At 40.2% G+C, this 22,915-nt stretch overlaps 1 long non-coding RNA gene across 1 annotated transcript; it reads left to right on the forward strand.

Moving 5' to 3' along the window:
- Positions 1 to 272: 272 nt before the first annotated feature.
- Positions 273 to 4,015, forward strand: LOC116665257. Its single transcript, XR_004321778.1, has 3 exons — positions 273 to 356; positions 1,683 to 1,877; positions 3,552 to 4,015. It is a non-coding gene; the product is annotated as an uncharacterized LOC116665257 (long non-coding RNA).
- Positions 4,016 to 22,915: the final 18,900 nt, after the last annotated feature.

Here is a 22,915-nt window from a genome sequence, read left to right on the forward strand (position 1 = left end):
GAATCTGAAAAGAAAAAAAAATGTATGCATATGTGTAATCGAATCACTTTGCTGTGCACCTGAAACTAGCACTGTGAACTGACTGCCCTTCAATAAATTTTTTTTAAGTTAATTTTACCAATGAGGAAAGAGTCAGTAAAACTCTACATTTTGTCACAATAGTTTAAGTTCTGTGAACTTAAGTTTCATTAGAGGTTGAAGAGACTTCACCACCACATACAAGGAAATAATTTTAGAACTCTCGACTCTTGCAGAAAATGGAGGGAACAACTGTGGGAGTGAGATTTCTTTCCGACAAGGGAAGAAAAACCAAGGAGGAAGAAAAAAAGAATGCTTCTTGGGAGTTAGAGAACTGAGTAAGTGAGAAATACTCAGTGAGACAGAAAATGAAATAATAGAAAAGTCATTCTGGGAGCTGAAAAGCACTTAAGCCTTTAAAGAGTCCCTTCTAAGAGGGGGGATATATTTTGAGTCCAAAGCTTGTCTGGTTCTAATGAAGTCGGTGAGCAAAGTGGGCACACGATCTCTTCAAGGCAAAGTGGGAGAGAGGCTTGGTGTTAGGGATCTTATCTGAGATGTACCAAGCTGAAAGGCTATTAGTAATCAGTTCTTCTGGGAAGTCAGATTTCATCATGTTCCTCTCTTAAATTTCCTGGTTGCTAATAGCATCCTCTTCGTAATTGCCTTTATAACTTTTTCAAGAGGCTGAAGAAAGATGCAGAGGAAACTGTATGAGATCTCTAGATTCTCCAGAAATCTTTTATAGCTGCTATTAATCCTAATTCACCTCCTTCTAGTCACAGAGCACCTCACTCAGTCCCCAGCACTCAGGAACGCTCACGAGATGTTTTTGTGGACTGATTCCTAGGAAGAAAAAAGCCTAGGTCCAGGAAGGATGACTTGTCCACATTCAGAGTTTTGCCTTGAAATAGAGTCTTTGATTAAATTCATCAGGAAAGATGTCTGTAGCAGGCAGTCCAGGCCAAGACAAAAGTAACTGATGACCTGCTGAAGGCATGAGATGCTCTCTGCTCAGCGTTGAACTGGAAAGTCCCTTGGGACTAGGGACTCCTTAAAAACCGTCTCTTAGTTTGGAAGGTTTTCCTTTCTTAACTCAGGGGAAGTGAACATGGCTCCCCAGACATTCAACCTCAATAAAGAGAGAGGAGGCGGGAGAGAGAGAAGCACCTTTTGGGCCTGGGGGTGTGATGCTTATGTGACAGCAGCAGGGGTGGCAGCAGCCAACTGAAAGCCCAGAGGGTTCTTATCCTCTTGGGTAAGAATTAGACAAGGATATTGGACAGACTTTGGGGGTCTGCATAAGCCCCTGGACTGGGGGACAGTTCAGGGAATAGAAGCCATTGGCTTAGACTGGGGAGATTGGGGTTTCCTGCCAGATTTAGCCAGGGGGCAATGGAGTTGGTGTGCATGTATGTGGGAACAATGAAAGTAGCCATGCTACTGGCTCCCCAAATGCTCTGAATCTTTCCCACACTGTGTACATCTTTTGTGCCGGATGATAGAGTGGAACAAAAAATACTAACTGATGACAACAGGCCACTTACTCACTTCCACCAGATGGGATGTGGAGGAAGAGGAGTTTTTCATTTTTTTTTTAAGACCTGAGCCTTATTAATTCTTCACTAACTCCCGGCGCTTCTACCTCCTCCATGCCCTCGCAGGATGCCCACAGAAGTCTTAGACCTCGAAGCATCTCAGAAGCTGCTCCTGGTCCTCCAGATCCCAGCAGACCTTCTAGTGCAGGTGGAAGACGGGCGGTCCTGGCTGATGTGGATCACGTCCCCGTGCAGGCCTCCCTGGCGATGTTGGCACTCACTGGGCCTGGAGGGGACAGAAACGCTCCCGGGAGTGTTCAGGTGAGATGCCTCCGCCTGATCAGCCCGAACTTGCACAGGGCTTTCCACTGGGGAGCTGAGAGCCAGGGGGGCAGTTGGGGCGTTAGTGGCCGGAGAATGAGCATCTTTCGCAGCCTGAGCTCCCTCTGCAGAAGCAGGGACCTCGCCCAGGGGGTGGCCTCCAAGATGCGCAGGCAGGGCTGGGGACCTGTCGCTCCAGCATGCGGGTGGCAGGCTCTGCCGGGGGAGGTCAGGCCCGGGGCGACCAGGTGATCCCGTGGGGACACAGTGGCCCAGGCCAGGCGCACTCCCGCCTCCTCTCTTGTCAGCCTCTCGGCCTGTTCCAGGTGGGCCTGCCTGCTTGCTGTTTTCCCCTTGTTGTTACTGTCAGCTTGTTTTGTTTTTAAATACGTTATGTAATTTATTTCTATGTCACCGCGTAAAAGCCAGAACATAAAAATTTCACTTCCCGGAAAGTCACCCTGCTAGAAATCCACGAGGTGCACTCAGTACACGAAAGCAGGGCGAGTCCTTCTGAGCACCAGCGAGATGGACAAGATTCAACCACTTCCTTCAAGTGAAAGACCCTGCCGAGCTGATCTCAACTCAGGGAGGTTCAAGAGACCCTTTCCAGAAATGACAGTCAAGATGACTTTGATGTTTAGTGAGAAAGAGTTACCCCTCCCCCTTCCCAGGCCCCCGCCTTCTGTAGGGGGAGGGGCACGGCGCCGGGGCAGCCGGCCAAACCGCCTCTGTCGCTTCCGCTCTGAGTAGAAACACTTCCAGACTCAGACTAGAGGTGTTTCCATGGAAAACACAGACCCAATTCCATATTCTTTTTGATCCGTATTCCCTTTAGTGAGTTGACCATGGGTTCTGTGCCGGTTCTTCAAGCTTCCAGGTTCCAGAGCATCTCGATTTACTTTCTCCAGAAAATGAAACACTACTCTCCTCCTGGGTGTGCCTAGAAGGCAGAGCGTAAGGCAAGGGCTTGGAGGCTGCAGTGATCTGACCACAGGGCCGTGGGACTGAACCTCTGCTTCATTTGCTGGGACCATCCTCTGGTACAGGCATGCAACTATCTAGATGGCGATTCAGGGCTATCCATCCAGGCAAGGTAGAGACAGGAGGAAGAATTTATCCCCTGTTTCCTGTCTCCTGTTGATTGAAGAATTGCCCCCAACCTTCTCCCCCAACCTCCCCACCCCTACCCCGTGTTAAGCTTCCTACGTTTTGGGTTGTGTGTGTGTGTGAGCGCCAAGCAAGCTTCCTACATCCCTGGGCCAACAGAGAGGCCCCAGGGCGGTGGGTGAGAGATGTGTGCTTTGTTAGGTTGCACCCACTCGAGGTTGGTGGGAGTTCACGAAGAGTTGATCGTTATCCAGCGGCTGCTGCAAGGAGGTGGGTGAGGCTCAGAGGAATTAAAGTGTGGTAAGAAGTGTCTGATAATGGTGGGTTGAAGAGCAGGGCCGCACTGCAGCAATTTAGCACTTTTGACCCTTTTCCACACCTGCTGTCGGAGGACACGGTGCTCCTGAACCCTGACACTTCCTGGACTTCTGCCGGGAAACTTGGGCTCTTTCTTCAGTGACCGCACTGTATCCACTGGGGCTGACCAGCCTCCTCATTGTGGGGTGAGGGGTGACAGTTTCTTATGTTCGTTGGAGGTAGAGGCTGTCTTGTTCTTCTTTGCAGGTGATCGTCATTCTGGTTTGCCCGGACCCTCCCAGATTCAGCACCTGAGAGTTCGGGGTCCCAGAAAACCTCTCAGTCCTGGACAGGCCAGCATGGATCCATCACTTTACATTGTTCTCGGTGGCTATTTTTTTTTTTTTTTGAGAAAATAGGCATAAATACCTTTACTCAACCATCTTAATTTGAAAAGTCCTGTCAGTCCCATTATTCATGGTGATTTTTTGTTTTTCTAGCTCTTTATTAGTCATTTGGAGTTGGGAGACACCATTAGGGACTGCTGAGCAAACACAATTTTAAGTCACAACCAGGGAGAAATACTGAATTACCAGAGGTACAATCTACCCCCCAAAATTTTATTCTCAGTAGATATACTAGACATGTGAGGCTGTATTAAAAATTATTTCACAGAAAGAAGATTTTGCTCTAGGAATCAAATTATCCTTCAGATAACACTGATTTTGTGAAATGACTTTGGAGCTTAAAGTCCCATATTAATGGCTATTATTAATCATAGACATTATTACTTTTTATAAACTATATTTTTCATATTAGGCAGGGTCCTCTAGAGAACCAATAGGAGATATATATTGGAGAGAGAGAGAGAGTTATTGATTTATTATAATAAATGTAACTAATTGGCATATGCCATTATGGAGTTGAGAAGTCCCATAGTCTTCTGTCTGCAGTCTAGAGACTCAAGAAAGCCAGTGATGTGGTTCCAATCTGAGTCTAAACACCTGATGATCCGAGAGTCAAGGATATAAATTCCAGTCCAAAGGCAGAAGACTGATGTTCCAGCTCCAGCAGTCAGTTATTTATCTTATAACTGGAAGTTTGTACCTTTTGACTGCCTTCATCCGGTTTCCTTTCCCCTCACCTCCTGCCTCTGGTGACCACATACCTGATCTCTTTTTCTGTGAGTGTGTTTGTTTTTGATGTATAAGTGACCTACAACAGTGTGTTAATTCCTGTTATGCAACATAGTGATTTAGTGTTCACAATTCAACATGATCACAAGTCTAGTTACAATGTGTCATACAAAGATATCACATAGTTATTGACATATTCCCCACACTGACCTTTCATCCCCACGACTCATTTATTTTGCAATCTGGAAGTTTGTACCTCTTCATCTCCCTCACGTGTTTCTTTCTTCTTTCCTCCTAAATAAGCTGATTAATTTTAAACAGCAAAATATTTCTAAGAAATTTGAAGTTCATATATTTCAGAAGATATAGCTCTTATAATTGCCTAAATCTCATTATCATTCTTAAATGATTCTGATATTGAAGTGTGACCGCTACCTACCTGGATCCCCTTAGTCTGTGGGTTCTGAGCATTCAAAACTTTACACACACAAAAAGTTACCTCCATCAAAATTTAAACATTTTGCTCTGAGATAGAGTCTGTTAAGAGGATGAAGAGTCAAGTTACCGATGGGGAAAAAATATTTGCCCACCGTATATCTGACAAAGGGCTTGTATCTAGGTTACACAAAGAACTCTCTACATTCAACACTTAAAAAAAAAAACCCTAAATAATCCAACTAGAAAATGGGCAAAAGACAAGACCAGACACTTCACCAAAGAGGATATACAAACAACAGATAAGCACATAAAAAGATGCATCATATAATTAGCAATTAGAGAAATGCAATTGAAACCATATTGAGAGAAGCCCAGTCCAGCTCTGGGGATGATCTGGAGGAATCTTGTTATTCCTGCTGAGTTAAAAACCCTGACATCATATACTAAATAAACACTGGAAGGGCCTGAAAGGTGGAAAGCAGGAGGCAGAACTACTAGGTACCCGGGGACCTGAGGAATGGCACTGTGGTGAGTCCCCTGGGATTTTCTTGTTGCCTCACATCCCTAACTGCTAGGGGAGAGACCTGGGGACTCCAGTGGGTACAGACCAAAAAAACCCTAACAGAAGCCTACTCTCTCAAGCCAAAGGATAAGAAAAGGCTCAGCCTAGCAAGATAGAAAACTTTCAGACAGTAACCTCCCTCCTTACTGCAGCCAAACACCAAAGACAAAACTGACTGAATCCCCACCCTGATAGCAAGGGAGAGTGGTGAGCCTAAATGTCCACTGTTGTGAAGCTGTAATTCATTGCCCACCTTACCCCTGGGGTAGAAGCATGAAGGTGGAGTGGGAAGCCAGAACTTTCATCCCTTCCCAAAGCTAACGAGCCCCCACTCCATTGCACCCTCATGGTGTCAGTGGAGGCTACGTCAGGAGGAGGTGTTCCTCCCCATTAAGTCTGGGTACTGTCTGTAGAAGCTAGTGGTGAGCCTGACCGCCCACAGCCAGCCAGTAACATCAAGGCATCTTCCCTGGATTGTCAACTGTGGCTCAGTAGGAAATATGGACGTCCAGTCCCGGTTGACAGTAATGAAGTAGTGCCTCCCTTTCCCATCAGCATGATGAAACAAATTGTTTAAGTAAGATACAGCATCTCATAACACAGTAACCAAAATATCCAGATACAATAGAAAATCACCTGTCATATTTGGATACAGAAAATTCTCACCTTGAATGAGAAAAGGCAATCAACAGATAAAAATACCAAGATGAAACAACTGTTGAAATTATATGACAAGGATTTTAAACCAGGCATCACAATAATGTTTCTACAAGCTTAAAATAGTTGAAAAACATAGAAATTCTCAGCAAAGAAATAGACTCTGCAAAAAAAAAAATTAAATACAAGATATAAAAAGAACCAAATAGAAATTTTAGAATTGTAAGATATGATAGCTAATTAATGAACTAATTAATTAACTAACAAATTAATAAACGTTGATGGGTTTACAGCAGAAGGAAGACGACAGAAGAAAGAACTTGAACTTGAACAAAGAACAATAGAGATTTCCCAACATAGAAAACAGAAAGAAAATGGACTAAAAAAAAAAATGAACCAATCTCAGAAATGTGTGGGAGCTGTAACAAAAGATCTGACATTTGTGCTGTCAGAGTCCCAGAAAGAGATGAAAGAGAGTGGTGTTTAAAAATATTCAAGTGAATAACTGATGACATGCCCTCATATTGGGAAAGGGACATAAACCCACAGATTCAAGAAGCTGAGAAAATGCCAAAAAGGACAAACTCAATAAAATTCTGAAAACTAAAAACATAGAAAAAAAATATGGAAAACATCAAGAGAAAAACAAACTTCTCTGTAGGCAAAAACCAATTTGAACAACAGTGGATTTCTCATTATAGCCAATCAGAAACCAGAAGGAAGAGAGACAATATTTTTCAATTGTTTTCAACCCAGAATTTTGTATCCAGAGAAAGAACTGTCAACACAGAATTTTAGATCCAGTGAAAATAAACTTTAGGAATGAAAGGGAGATCAAGATATTCTCAGATGAATAAAATCTAAGAGAATTTGTTGCCAGTAGACCTAATCTAAAAGAATGGCTAAATGATATTTTTCTAAATAGAAAGGAAATGATAAAAGAAGGAATCTTGGAACAAAGGAAGAAAGAAAAAGAGAAAGAGTAAAAATCCTATAGATTTTACTTTTTCTTTTGAGTTTTCTAAATTATATTTTATGATTGAAGCAAAAATTATAATGCATATAGAGAAAATATTTAAGACATATTATATGGGAGGAAGATAAAGGGACAGAGAGGAAGGTAATTTTTCTATACTTTATTAGTACTGGTGAAGCCATGTTGCTGTGACAAGTTACGTATGCATAATTTATTATCAACAGAAATCACCAAAAATACAACACAAATAAGTATACTCAAAAAACTATCGGTAAATAAAAATGGAAGCCTGAAAGATGTTCAAAATAACCCTCAGGAAGACAGCAAAAAAAAAAAAAAACCCAAAAAAACAGAGAGAAAAAAATAGAAAACAAAAACCAAAGCGCCAGACTTAAGTTTTAAAATATCAATAATCACATTAAATGTAAATGATATAAATACACCCATTAAAAGACAGAGCTTGGTAGAGTAGATTAAAACATGACTCAACTATATGCAATCCACAAGAAACTCACTTCAAATATAGCAATATGAATAGGTTGAAAGTATTAAAAAAAAAGAAAAAAATATACACAAACATCAATCAAAATAAAGCTTAAATGGCTATATTAATATCAGATAAAGTATAATTTAGACCAAAGAAAATCACCAGGGGCAGAGATAATCATTACATAATAAAGGCGTCAATCCATCAAAAAGTCTTGTCAGTCCTACATGTGTGTGCACCACACAACAGAGCTCCAAAATATGTGAGGCAAAAAATGATAAAATTAAAGAAAAAAAATCTAGAATTATGATTGAAGAATTCAACACCCCCTTTTTAAAACAACTGCAAGAACAACTAGAGAGAAATCAGCAAGGAGATAGAACCCAAGACCACCATCAACCAACAGGATTTAAGTGACGTTTCTAGAACACGTCACTAGCAGCAGAATTCACTAACAACAGCAGAATTCACTTTCTTTCAAGAACCCTCAAAAGATTTACTGTGATAGATCATATCCTGGGTTATAAAGCAAACTGCACCAAATGTAAAAGAATTAAAAGCATTCAGAATGTGTTTTCTGACCACAGTGGAATAAAATTAGAATCAAAAACCAATATAACAGGGAAATTTCTAAATCCTGGCGACTAAGCAACACATTTCTAAATGATGAATGGGTCAAAGAGGAGGTCCCAAAGGACATAAAATTACACTGAACTGAATAAAAATGAAAACACACACACATACACACACACACAAAACCCAACATGTCAAAATGTATGGGACACAGCTAGAACAGTGCTGAGAGGGAAATTTCTAGTATTAAATGCTAACATTAGAAAATTTTAAGTCTCAAATAAATAATCTAAGATTTTATATTAGAAAGATTGGAAAATAAGAGAAAAATAAACACAAAGCAAGAATAAGGAAGGAAACAATTAAATAAGAGGTGACATTCTGAGAAATTAAAAGCAGAGAACCAATTAAGAAAATTGATGAAACAGAAAGCCAGTCCTTTGAAAAGATCAGTAAAATTAACAAGCATCTAGGAAGACAGACAGAGTTTTGTGAAAAAGGACACACATTACCAATACCATGATATGAAACCAATATTACTTCAGACCCCCAGACACCTAATGGATAAAACCATAATGAGATACAATATCAGAAAGGCTAAAACAGAGTACTGTGACAATGCCAATTATGGGTAGGATGCAGAGAACTTGGGTCCCTCGTATATTGCTGGAGGGAATGAAAAGTGGTCCAGCCATTTTGGAAAATAATTTGACAATTTCTTGCAAAACTAAACATGCATATACTCTATGATTCAGTAATTGCACTCTTGAGCATTTATCCCAGAGAAATGAAAACTTATGTTCAAACAAAAACTTTAGGTCTAAATGAATGTTTATAGCAGCTTCATTTCTAATAGCCAAAATCTTGAAATTACTCACATTTCCTTACAGATGGTTAAAGTAACTGTGTTAACTTCACCCCATGGAATATTACTCAGAAATAAAAAGGAACAAACTATTGATACACATAACAACTTGGCTATATCTCAAGGGAATTGTGCTGACTATCAAAAGATTATATACCTTATAAATCCATTTATATGACATCCTTGAAATAATAAAAGTATAGAGATGGAGTACAGATTAGTGCTAGCTGGAGATTAGACACACTCAGTGAGGAGCGTGGGTGAAGTTAGAAAGCGGTGGCACAAGGGAGTCTGGTGGTGAAATGGTCTGCATCTTGATCACTATGATTATACAAATCTACACATATGATAAAATTCCATAGAGCTACACACACACACACACACACACACACACACACACACACATGTGCAGACAAATACGTGCTGGTGAAAACTGGGTAAGCTCTTTGGATTGTACCAATGTCAGATTTCTGGATTGTATGTTGCATTATAGTTACGCAGGGTAATTACCATTGGGGAATTCTGGATGGAGGCTACACAGGACCAGTAGTGTTAGGGAATGGAACCTCACTTCTGAGTTGTTTGGGGAAAGACAATATTAATAGCTAAAAGTTATCAGAGGGGAGGGTATAGCTCAGTGGTAGAGCACATGCTTAGCATGCATGAGATCCTGGGTTCAATCCCCAGTACTGCCATTTAAAAAAAAAAAAAAAATATATATATATAAAATAAAATAAATCTAATTACCTCTCCCCCCCAAAAGAAACAAAATAACAAAATAGCTAATAGTTATCAAGCTCACACTGTATGTCAGACACTCTGCTATGAGCTACACGTGCAATTTCTTCTATAATCCTCAAGTTTATGAGGTAGGTAGCATTCTAATCCATCTTTGAGATGACAAGATAGAAGCTCAGATTAAATTGGTTCCTCACATTTTCACAATGAATATAGTACCATATTCCACAAAGCAAGATGTTTGGAAAGTAACTGCAAGTTTTGTGATGGGAAATGTAGTGCCCAAGTCACAATTTGGTTTAACAGGCTGTAACAAACACAGATGAATTTAAAAAAAAAATGCTTTTAGGAGCAGTGGGAAAGCCTGCCTGCCTGTGATAATGTCTCCTGCTCTCGGCGTTGAAGCCAAGACTTCCGATGTCAGGAGGAGACTGTTCAGTTTCTGATTCGCAATATGTATGGTCCACGATGAAAGGAAGAGACACCATGTAGAGAGAAAGTGGAGGAGACACAGATGTGAAGCCACTCCACTCAGGATGTACTGCACAACTTGTGACTGTGCTCCAGAAATGTTCTCGTCTCCCCTGAGGTTAGAAACGTCCACTTTGCATACTGGAAGACTCCTCGTAAGACTGGCTTTGATCTTGATGCTTAAAACTGAAATGCAGCCAATCTGATCCAAATCAGTCAGCCCATTCTAAAGCTAGTGGAAAGAGAACAGCTAAAACGTTAAAAGGTCCAATTGATTTCACTGTGTTTAATCAATATTCTTTTCACCTCCAATTCAGCGGGTAGCTTTCTTTTAAACATCCATGTAAGCCAGGCGTGGCTGAAAAAAGTGTTTGATTTTACCACATACTGTTAACTAAAAAATAACCACAGGGAGGCAGAAGACAGAATATTCAACAGCAAATCTATTTCTCTCTTCCACATGAAAAAGGTCTTTTCATGTAGATCATGTTTAAAAAACACTTTGTAATTTATATATTAAGAGCTTAAGTACACTTTATTTCGATTTTTAGTATGTCTCATATTCCAACTAATGATTCTTTACTTGGGTTAGAGGGATTTTGTGACAGAGTTTCAAAAACAATTGCAGTGCTGGAAAAATTCATTTAGCATACTCTGCTGACTTAAATGATGACAGTGTAGTTTCTGATCTTAAAATCCTAAATATTTGATCTCACTGCAACAATGAAGGCTTTATTTTTCATTTCTAAACTGTGCAGATAAATCTCAAACCCAGAGGTCAAGAGTAGTTCTTCCACGTGCAACTTTGGTAAAATGTATTCTTTTTTTTCTATTCTACTAGGCAGCCATTTTTACCTTGGTGGATAGAAGCTAGATTATGGAAGGTTTAGGAGCAAATGGAAAAAGAAGTGGTGAAGTAAAGACCACATGTTTATGCTACTTAAAAATAAATCAGACAACAACTAAATGTCTCTTTATATTTTTATCATAAAGTAATATATGTTTATTTTTCTCAGGGGAGGAGAAATTCAGATGTTAAGAAAGGCACTTGTAAATCCAGAGAAAAGCACTCATATTTAAATTTTAGAGTATAATCTTCCAGAATTTTTCTATGCATGAAAAGGCACATGCATATACACACCATGTATAAAAATAAAATGCACACATGTATATATGGTATATTGTGTACATATATAAATGATGCATTTATAATATATAAAGTATATATATGAGTATATATATGACATGTAATATATACTACATATAATATGTGGTATATGTAAATTGTGCATATCATATATAAATGTGTATATATAAAGGATATATAGTATATACAACATATAATACATACTATGTAATACGTAGTATATATAAATTGTGTATAATGTATAAATGGTGTGTGTATATATAATATGTATAGTATATATAACATATAACACATACTATGTATAATAAATTGTTTATATATACATAAATTGTGTGTATAATATATTATATACATAACATCTATTATATAGTATCTAAAACATTTAATGTATACTATATCTAATTTGTAGTATATATATGGTTTTTGCATATAATATATAAATGTTGTGTATACATTATAGTATAAATAACATATATATATATGTATAAATTATGCATATAATATATACACATGCTGTGTATATGTAAAAGTGTAATATATAACATAAACACTATATAAGTATATAGTGTATATCTATATAAATTGTGCTTATAATATATAAATGGTGTGTATATAAAAATGTATAGTATATATAACATATAATTTATACTATATATAAAATATAGAGTGTATATATATAAATTGTACATGTAATATATAAATATGCATACCATGTATATATAATATACTATATATAACATATAATATATACTATATATGTACTATAGATAAATTATAACTATACAGATGGTTTGTATATAGTGTATATATATGGTGTATACATATAGCATATGCTATTGGCAAATTACTGTCTAATAATCTGTTTTTATTATGTAAGGTATCATGAACAGGTCAACAGAGAGTCTGGCATGACACTTGCAAGTATGATTTGCTCAGGCTGTAAGGATGGGCTGTGATGACTGAGCCATCCTGTGTGGCTGGATGTTTAATGTCATCCCCACTCAGAGCTCTGTGCTCACCCTCCATCCTGTTTCCTCTCTGTGCTTATTCTCTAAACCTGAGCACAGTTGTTGTCTGGAGACATCCCTTCACCTGCCAGTTTGGAAAGGTGATTTTTCTTACTGCTCATGGCTGATTTTTTTTTTTAATTCTATTTGATACAACATTCATATATAGAGCCCTGGGCTGAAATCATTGTCTCTCAGAAGGGTCATGACATTGCTTCATTATCTCCCAGGATCCACTGTAGCTGATAAACCCAAAGAACAACAAAACAAACAAAACAAAACAAAACAAAACAAGCTCATGCTTATGATTCTGTCTTCTCTGAACATGGCCTGACTTTTCCTTCTAGAAGGTTTTAAACCCCCATCTGTATATTTGGTGCTTCAAAATTTTAGAATTGAGGAATCTCAATGTGGTCTATTTTAATTCATGGCTCTGGTTATCCAGTGGCTTCTTTTCCTTGGAGACTTTGAATCTTTTAACTTTGGAGGTTTATCATAAATGGTTTATTTGGTAATTTCTCTTACCTATTTTTAATCTGCTCTTTCTTTATCTATTTACTTTTATTGAAGTATAGTTGGTTTGACAATGTTGTTTATTTCTGGTGTACAGCCCATAGTGATTCAGTTATACACATATATATTCTTTTTCATTATAGGCTATTACCAGATATTGAATATAGTTCCCTGTGCTCTACAGAAGAAACTTCTTGTTTATCTATTTTATACATAGTAGTTAGTATCTGCAAATCCCAAACTCCCAATTTATCCCTCCACCCTCCTGTTCCCCCTTGGTAACCATAAGTTTGTTTTCTGTGTCTGTGAGTCTGTATCTGTTTTATAAATAAGTTCATTTGTATTATAGAGTCCACACATAAGTGATATCCTGTGATATTTGTCTTTTTCTGTCTGACTTACTTCACTTAGTATGATAACCTCCAGGTCCATCCATGTTGCTGCAAATGGCATATTCTTAATCTGCTCTTTATTTCTAGAGATTTTATTATATTAATCAGGTGTTTGAACCACCTGGATTGTTTCTCTGTGTCTCTGTTTCCTCTCACATCTTCCATCCTTTTTTTACTGTGTGTTCTGGGAGAATCTTTATCTTTCAATCCACCTATGACATTTCAGGCAGCAATATATTTCCTAGGCAAGAGCTCATTTTAATTCTCTGGTTGCTCCCTTTGTAGCTCCCTCTTCTCATTTTGTGTATGCAATTTCTTTAGGAGTCTCTGAGAATAACAATTAGGAGAATTCGTTGTTTTCTTTCTTCTTTTTTTAATGGAGGTACTGGGGATTGAATCTACGAGCTCAGGTATTCTAAGCCTGTGCTCTACCACTGGGCTACACACTGCCCACATTGCTTGTTTTCTCTTCCTTCCTTCCCTCCTTCTTTCCTTCCCTTCCTTCCTTCCTTCCTTCCTTCCTTCCTTCCTTCCTTCCTTCCTTCCTTTCTTTTTTTCTGTTGGTTTTTGTGTTAGTTTATTTTGGTCACTCTTCCATGTCGAAGGCTTTCTTCAGGCTTCTGGTGCATCTTAGTTGTTCATTTTTTACAAGTAAGGTGGTTTAAAAAGGCTGATTGGTAGGTCTGTATATGTGGGCAGTGCTAATTGACAGGCAAACACTTCAGAGTAATTGGCAGGGGCGGGTGGTGGGAACCCTGCATTTAAGTTTCCTATGCTGGGGAAATTTTAAGTAAGTGGTTTTCTCTAGGATTGTTCAATGTCTTTAGAGAAATTCCCTCTGTGTGCTGGGTAGAAGCCTGTACTTCACTTGGAGTGTTGGGGAGATGGACGCATGGGGTAGTCAGCTGTTCCACATACAGACGTTCCCTTATCCCTCCAGTTTTCAGCCTCCTGCCTAACTTGACCCTCAACTGAATGACGCAGTTTTTAGTCACAAGCGTCACCTGGATTCTTCATTACAGACAAGCCTCTCTGTGTATTCTAGGCTGGAGATTTCCTCTGACCTAATTCCCAGTTACCACCTCTCCACCTCTTCTGTGAATTTCATAAATTTGCTAAAATCTCCCATCTGTATATGATCCACCTCCTTTCCTTTTTCCAAATGATGGGTTCATAAATTTTTAATGGAGGTGTTGTAGATAAGATACATGCATCTTTAACCAAATGCTTCCTAAGTGCAAGTTTATTTGTCTGTTGCTCTGGTTTGTAAACTGGGTGAAGGTAGGAATTACAAATGTCCTCGCTGCTGTATTCCTAGAGCCTATTTTGATGTATAATAACGTCTTAAAATACAATTGTTGAAGAGCAAATTGGACTGGTGACATCGTAAGAGAATACACAAATACAAAAATCAAGCCACTGTTTTTAACCAAATTTTAAACATTGATTGTTTTAAAGCAATTTAAAATTTTAACATATTAAGAAGGGATGCCACATTCTTTGCATAAAGTTAACATAATAATCTACCTTAGCTACTTGTTTTTGAATTATGGAAAGGGTGATAGGGGAGAAAGCAAGGGTGGAAAAGAACTTGGCTTGTCCGGGAACTGCTGCCCGGTAGAACTTACATGTGTGTGCATGTGTGTGTGTGTGTGTGTGTGTGTGTGTGTGTGTGTCTGTGTACATGCACACATGCATCACGAATGCACTCACATGATACGTTTTTAGTTTTCTCTGAAGTCCCTTCATTCACTAGTACTGAACTTGTCAATTATGAGTTTGCCAACTAGAGTGCTTAAGTAAAGCAACGCTTATAGTTGGTGAGGAACAGCTACACTGAAGACAACCGTCTATTGTAGCTGCCCTCTGCCTCGCTCACAGTTATCTACACGCTGTGAGTACACTTAGCTGCCCAGGTAATTTAATCATGGCTTCCTGATGTCAGTTTACAATGTTGTGTCAGTTTCTACTGTACAGCATCACATTTCATCATGCATATACATACATATTATTCCTTTTCATATTCTTTTTCATTATAGATTACTACAAGATACTGAATACAACTCCCTGTGTCACACAGCAGAAACTTATTTTTTATCTATTATATATAGTAGTTAATATCTGCAAATCTTAAACTTCCAATTTATCTCTTCCCACTTCCTTGCCCCCATGGCAACCATAAGTTTCTTTTCTATGTCTGTGAGTCTGTTTCTGTTTTGTAAATAAGTTCATTTGTCTTTTTTATATTCCACATATGAGTGATATCATATGGTATTTTTCTTTGTCTTTCTGACTTATTGTACTTAGAATGATGACCTCCAGGTCCATCCATGTTGCTGCAAATGCAGCATTTTAATTCTTTTTTTATGGCCGAATAGTATTCCTTTGTATAAATGTACCACAGCTTCTTTATCCAGTCCTCTGTTGCAGGACATTTAGGTTGCTTCTATGTCCTGACTGTTACAAATAGTGCTGCTGTGAACAATGGGGTGAGTGTGTCTTTTTGAATTAGAGTTTTCTCTGGGTACATGCCCAGGAGTGGGATTGCCAGTTCATGTGGTAACTCTATTTTTAGTGTTTTGAGTTACCTACTATTTAAAATGCAAAGGGTTAGGATTTGTGTGTACTCAGCTGGTAATCAGCTGTTTAAGAACAGAACAGACTCAGTGGCGCTGGTGGAGCAGCGATGAACACGTGGCACGAGGGAGGGGTGGGGCAGTGACTTGAGCTACAGGATTCCTTAGGCATCAGTCCTAGGGAACAGATTTGGACACCAGATGACAATCCAGACCCCTAGGAAGCACAGCTCAGCAGTTTTGGACAGAGCAAGTTAACTGCACACAGGAGCACAGGGTTGCCAGGAGGGTTCCAATACACCCCACTAAGCCAGAGCTGGATTTGAATCTGACTTTTTTGAAAGTGATGGTATTGATGACCCAGACTGCAAGGAAATGGGAAGGAGCAGAACAAAGAAAATAACTCAGTGGCTGGCATAGAAGGTTGCAAAATTCATTGAATAAATGGGCCTTTAATTGAAGTCTAGTCCATTTACAATGTTGTGTCAATTTCTGGTGCACAGCATCATGCTTCAGTCATATAGGAAAATACATGTATTCCTTTTCATATTCTTTTTCACCATAAGTTACTACAAGATACTGAATATAGTTCCCTGCGCTATACAGTAGAAACTTGTTGGTTATCTGTTTTATATACAGTAGTTAGTACCTGCAAATCTCGAATTCCCAATTGTTTCTGACCCTGGAACTCTCCCTTAGAAATCGTGCTCTTGGATCACTAAAGAGATGGACTGAGGACAAATTCAAGCAGAGCTTGGAAATTGTTAGGATTAATGGTGGGTTTCAGCCAGCAGTGAGGAAGGTGATAATCTGACACTTCCAGCTTGGGCTGACGGAGTAAACTTTGGCAAAGATGTCTTCCATACATGAATGTTCCTCACCACTCCGGGACCTGACCTAGGATGCAAGAGGGAAGTCTCATGTGTGAAACATAAGGGGGCGCTCACTCCCAAGGTCGCACAAGGGCACCCTGTCTAGCGAGGCTCTGAGAGTGAAGCCGCCTTAGCTTCTCTGACTTCAGGCTGACACTTGCCTCAGAGGAGCCCTGGCCCCATCACATTAAAGCATGTTTTAAGGCGCCTGCCCGTTCCAGGCGTTATTCTCTCCCCAGAAAAATCTACAGCTCAAAATAAGTAGGGATGGGATCATTTAGAGAAATGGGAGACACAAGCCTGAAGGGGAGATTGTCGCTCTCCGTCTAAAGATACTTGTCCTTAGACGTCTTCTTTGGTGATTTTCGTCTTCCTTTTAGCTCCCGGAATCCTGTAACAGAACAGCATGAGCCATTTTTGGTGGCTTATGAGAGGATCGGGGACGTGCTTCAGCACGTTGCATTTGACATGAAGTTGGCAGGGATAGCGAGGGTGCTACGTGCCAGAACCAGGATTCTAAAAGATCTTGACAGCCTGAAATGGTGGGCAAAATATAAGAAGACGAAACTGCACAGGGAGAAACGTCTGCACTTTGGTAAGAATCCCACATAAACAAGCGCAAAGTGGCAGAGGTTCACTTGGAAGGCAACTCTTCCAAAATTAAAACTTAAAAAAAGACTTCGGTCTGAACAATTTCAAGGAGTCAATTGTGCAGTAGCTGCAACGTAAAACTACGTGTAATTTTAAGCCCTGCTGAGAGAAGCCCATTATATAAAATGCAGGAGGGGATAGCTCTGCTCTGTTCAGATAGTCACTCCCCCATCGAGGGGAGCGGACGGCTCTTTTCTTTAGAACAACGGTCCCCGTGGATGGCATATGTAGACTTACTTAGGAGAGAAGATGTGATACAAGGGGAAGATAAATTTTCTGGATATCAAAGTGATGTGGGGGGAAGGTATAGCTCAGTGGTACAGTGTGTGCTTAGCTTTCACAAGATCCTGGGTTCAATCCCCAGTATCTCCATTAAATAAATAAATAAATTTAATTACCCCCACCCCCAAAAAAACCCTGAAACTAAAATTAACTAATTTAAAAATAAAGTAATAGGAATTTTCTTGGAGAAAGATCTCTGTAGATGGACATAAGGTTGAGCAATACAGTGGCAGGCTGCAGGAAAGGGAAAAAAAGACCAGGACTAGTGAGAACTTTCTCACTAGAGAAAAGTCAGTGAGCTTCCGGAACTGCTGTGAAATAGTCAATTGATCTGTGTTCTGAATTTCCCCTTAAATCACCAAGTCTTTACTCCAGGTCAGTTACATACAACAGATCTGTGTTTGGTGGAATAGAGGAGGGAGGTTCTCTGGTGGCGGGGGAGTGGGGAGTGGTGGGCCTCAGCCATAGGAAGTAAGACAGCAATAAGTCATCAGAAACAGAGCTGGAGTCAGGGATGTGGGGCAAGAGGTGACAAACGGCTTCTGAAACCCATCTCTCCCATCCTCTGATGAATTTTTAGCGGTATCAGCAGGCTTGCCAGATTTTACTTGGAATGGGGTTTTGAATTACTTTATATTCTTTTATATACATATATTGATTTATTTTATATACTTGCGATAGAAGTAAAAGATGATTCTGGAAGGTTGGACAACTTGGGGAAATTGGACTGCATTTGCACACTTGCGGTGTCTCCTGGAGGACCAGGAGTTTTTGTCACTGACTATGCTTTTCTCACTTGCATGGGTCATGCAGCACCTTGGATCTAGAAATAACTTACATCTGTTGAATGAATTAGTGAGATTACTGCCTTTGATATTCCAAGGATGATGTCACATCAGAAGATTATTAAGATAGAGTCTGTCCTCAAGAAGCCTGTATAAATAATAAATAAATAAAAACCGATTTACCTCTCCCATAAAAATTTTTTTAAAAATGAATAAATAAAAATTTCAAAATGTAAAACTCAAAAAAAGAGTGGGAAAGGGTAGAGCTCAGGGTAGAGTGCATGCCTAGCTAAGCACGAGGTCCTGGGTTCAATCCCCAGTACCTCCATCTAAATAAATAAATACCTGATTACTTTCCCTCCAAATAAATAAATAAATAAATAAATATTTTAAAATGTGAAAAATTTAATACTCAAAAAAAGAAAAGCCTCTAGTCTTATAGGAGAATCATTCATTCAACTAGTTATTTACTGAGGCATTTTTCTTGGCATCAGGAAGATGTAAGGGATAAAAAGCAGACAAGGTCTCTACTCTCACGCAGTTTACCTTCTGGCTGAGAGCACATGGAGAAGAAATAAACACATTAATCATCAAGACAAATATTCAGGAGTGATGGGTGCAATGCAGAGAACTGAAATGATGCAGCACGCGGAGGCTGACAGAGGGGCTGCAGGAGACTGGCTGATCTGCAGAGCCTTCCTGCAGACGTGATGCTTAAGGTAGGTCTGAATGACAGGATGGAGCCAGCAGCCACATAAAGATCAGGGGCTGCAAGCAAGCCTCCAGTGAGCACGGCGTGTCAAGAGGACCAGAGAGAAGGGTGGTCCTGGTGAGGCGGGGGATTCAGAGGGGAGTCAGATAAATAAAAGTTACGTGAACCAGGGTGAAAAATTAGAATTTAATCTGAGAGATATGCAAAGCTATGGAAGAGTTTTAAGTCTGACTGTGGTTATAAGAGTAGAGTTAGAAAGTAGTGATGGAGCATGGTGAGTGCTGTGATAGACATCGGGACAATCACAGGATTCTGTGGGAAGGACCGGTGGAAGGCACATGGTACCGCTTGGTCATGCCCATCAGTAACCAGGCAGTATATTTCAGTCCGGAAACTGGATGAAGGATGGCTTTGTCATAGATCTGCAAAGACCACAATGTTGATGAGAGAGAGGACAGAAGATGAAGAGGTGAGTGGTGACTGGGTTGGGAAGGATTCTTCACATCTTGCTAAGAAGCTACATTTCTGCTAAAAGGAGATAGGAAGACAACCCAGAATTTTTATCAGAGGATTTTCATGGAATCAGATGGGACTTTTGCATGCATAGCCTGGCATCACCACGAAGGCAGATTGGAGGGAAGCACAACAAACTTCTGTCCAGGACACCAGCTATGAGGCTGTGATCCAGAGAAGAGGTAACAGTGGGAGGGGAGAGACAGAGATGTATGTCTCTAATAAATAATAAGAAAGTTACAAAAGATCTTGTCGACTGTTTGGCCACTAGGTAGATGGTGATGTGATTTACTAACGGAGAAATCAAGAGTACCCAGCCTGGAGTAGGGGATTTAAGGGAGACCAGGAGATGACATCAATAATGTAAGGACTTTGAAATGCTCACAGGGTAGAATGTGGATGTGTCTGGTGGGCAGAGGCTGTTCAGGTCCATGCCCAGCAGTGGTCTTTGGCTGCAGTAGAGACTTGAAGCCATCAGCAAGCAGGTGGTGATTAAGACTCAGGAAGGGTGTGCTTTAAGGGACCAGATGCCACAGGAGAACAGAACTCAGAAGAGCATCAGTATTTTAGGGATGATTAGAAGCAAGAATCTGTGAATGTCACTTAGGAGGAATTCCTGGAGAGGCAGGGATGTGAGGAAACCTTGTCACAGAATTAAAGGACCTGAGAGTTTCCAGGAAACAGAGGTCAAACTATCAAATGTTTCAGAGACATCAAGCAAGGACTGGTACGTGTCCTCAGAGTTTAATAATCAAAAAAGAGGTAGGTGATAACAATTGTTAAAGCAATTTCACTCCAATGGCAGTGGGAAAGTTTCTAAGAAGAAGAGGGGTCTCCAGGGAGGAACTATGAGACCATACTTCCTATGACTAGACGTACTCAAGTACCACTACTGCATAGGGTTTTGCATAATGAAAACCCAAACCAAAAAATTGATTTCAGATTTTAAAAACCATAATCTGTCATTTATAAGATGATGGCTTAGTAATTACTGCGTGTTCACTGCCAAAGTGAACAGACCTCATAGTTAACGGAGTCTAGCAAAGGGCTCTATTCTCAAAGAAACCGGTAATATTTCAGACTGCCGATGCAATAAAGTATTCCATTAGATACACATTTTTATTTTTATTGCTTTTACTTGGAAACAATTTCAAACACGGGGGAAAGTTGGAAGAACAGAACAGAGAACTTTTCCCCCTTGCATCTGAGGTAAGTTGATGTGATGCTCCAACACCCGCAAGTGCTCCGGTGGAATATCTTATAAACGAAGACATTATGTGACTCCAAACCAAAGCATCCACGTCAGGAAACTGACATAAATATACTTCTCCTGTATAATCTCAGACTCCATTTACATTTCATCAAATGATGCCTTTACAGGAGAAAGAGCTGTTCAGAACCCCCACGTTGGATCTAGTTGCTACAGCTCTTGAGTTCTCCGGTTTGGAACAGACCCTCAGTCTTTCCTTGACATCATGACCTTGACACCTTTGAAGACAAAGGTCAGCTATTTTGTCTCCTGTTCCTCAATTTAAGTTTGTTTTGTGTTTCCTCATAACTAGATTCGGAATATGCCGTTTATGTCTTGCAGGGGTACCGCAGAAGGGACGGTGTTTGTCTCCTTGCTTCCTACTCGGCAGCACATGCTCTGACTTGTCCGATTACCGTAAGTGTCAATCATTTGTTTCAAGTGGTATCTGCCAGGAGTCTCCACAGGAGAGTTAACCATTTTCCCTTTTGTAATTAATACGTTTAGTGTGTATGTGCTTGGAGATTATGCAAATATAAGAGATGGTCTCATCAAGCTGTCAACAATTCATTCTTTTTCTTATTTTTGATTGACCTGTGGTCGATTTACAATTTAGTTTCAGGTGTACAGCAAAGCGTTTTGGTTATTTACATGCATATGTATATGTATTTTTTTTTCAGATTCTTTTCCAGTACAGCTTATTACAAGAAATTGGATATAGTTCCCTGTGCTCTACGGTAGGTTTTGTTTCAACAATGAATGATTGATTTACACAAGTATGGGCTCATGGATTCTTACTCTAGTTGATGTTATAATCAGTTACTGTTATTACTTCTTTTGATGCTCAAACTGCCCTGGTTTTGGCCAGCAGGAGCCTTTGCAGGCTGGCTCCTGTGTCCTTCAATATGTCTTCCTCAGTCTTTCAGCGCTCATTCATGGCTCGGCAAGATGCTCTAGGACTACCTTGTGCTTTCCCTGCCCAGGCTTGATTCAGCCATTTCTCCAAGGAGACCGTTTAAGGGAGAATAGGGTTTAGTAACCAAGATCTGGGTGCTCTGTGTTTGAAGCACAGCCACACATGAACATACACACTGTGACAGTTAATTCTGAGCGTCAATGTGATGGGACCATGGAGTGCCCAGACATCGGGTCCAACATTATTTTGGGTGTGTCTGTGAGGGTGCTGGGCATTTCTGGCTGAGATTAGCATCTGAAACAGAAGACTGAGTAGAGCAGATGGCCCTCCCCAACGGAGGGGACCACAATCCGATCAGCTGAAGTCCTGAATAGAGCATCACTGACCTTCCCACAAATAAGGAGAAACCCTTCCTGCCTTACTGCCTTTGAACTGGAACATCAATTTTTCTTACCTTTGGACTCCAACCTAGACATTGGCTCTTCCCAAGTTTCGAGCCTGCTGGTCTTCAGACTGGAACCTCACCATCAGCCCTCCTGGTCTCCAGCTCACAGCCTCCACGATCCTGGGAGGCCGATTTCTTACAATCAAGAAGTTCTGATAATACACACACACACACACACACACACACACACACACACACACACACACGACATCTTATTGGTTCTATTTCTCTGGAGAATCCTAACATACCCCCCTCCACACACACACACAATTACCACTACATCTATCTGCAAGTCATTTAAATATATGGAAAAACATGACTTCACACCGAGATCTTCAATTTTAAGGCAGTACCCCAAGATTCATTCAAGTTTTCTCCTGCTCCATGTTTGTACCGCCCTTCTCTGACCATGAGAAATCTTGCTGCCCTCATCCCTATTGGGTCAGACCCCGCTCTGGGTGACCAATCACCAACCACTGTTGCCGCTGTGAGTCTCACTGCACGGGTGTCCGCCTTAGGCTTCTCCGGCTGTCCTCATCACTGGCCTCTGGGCAGATGCCTCTGTAGCGGCAACACTCCAGGCATCTTCCCTTCAGATGGGCCCCTCCCCAACGCAAGCACCAACACCTCATTGGATGAGCAGCCACCTTTGCAGACCCCTCCCTCCC

Source organism: Camelus ferus, chromosome 8 (genome assembly GCF_009834535.1).
Source record: "Camelus ferus isolate YT-003-E chromosome 8, BCGSAC_Cfer_1.0, whole genome shotgun sequence".
In the NCBI taxonomy this organism is placed as follows: domain Eukaryota; kingdom Metazoa; phylum Chordata; class Mammalia; order Artiodactyla; family Camelidae; genus Camelus; species Camelus ferus.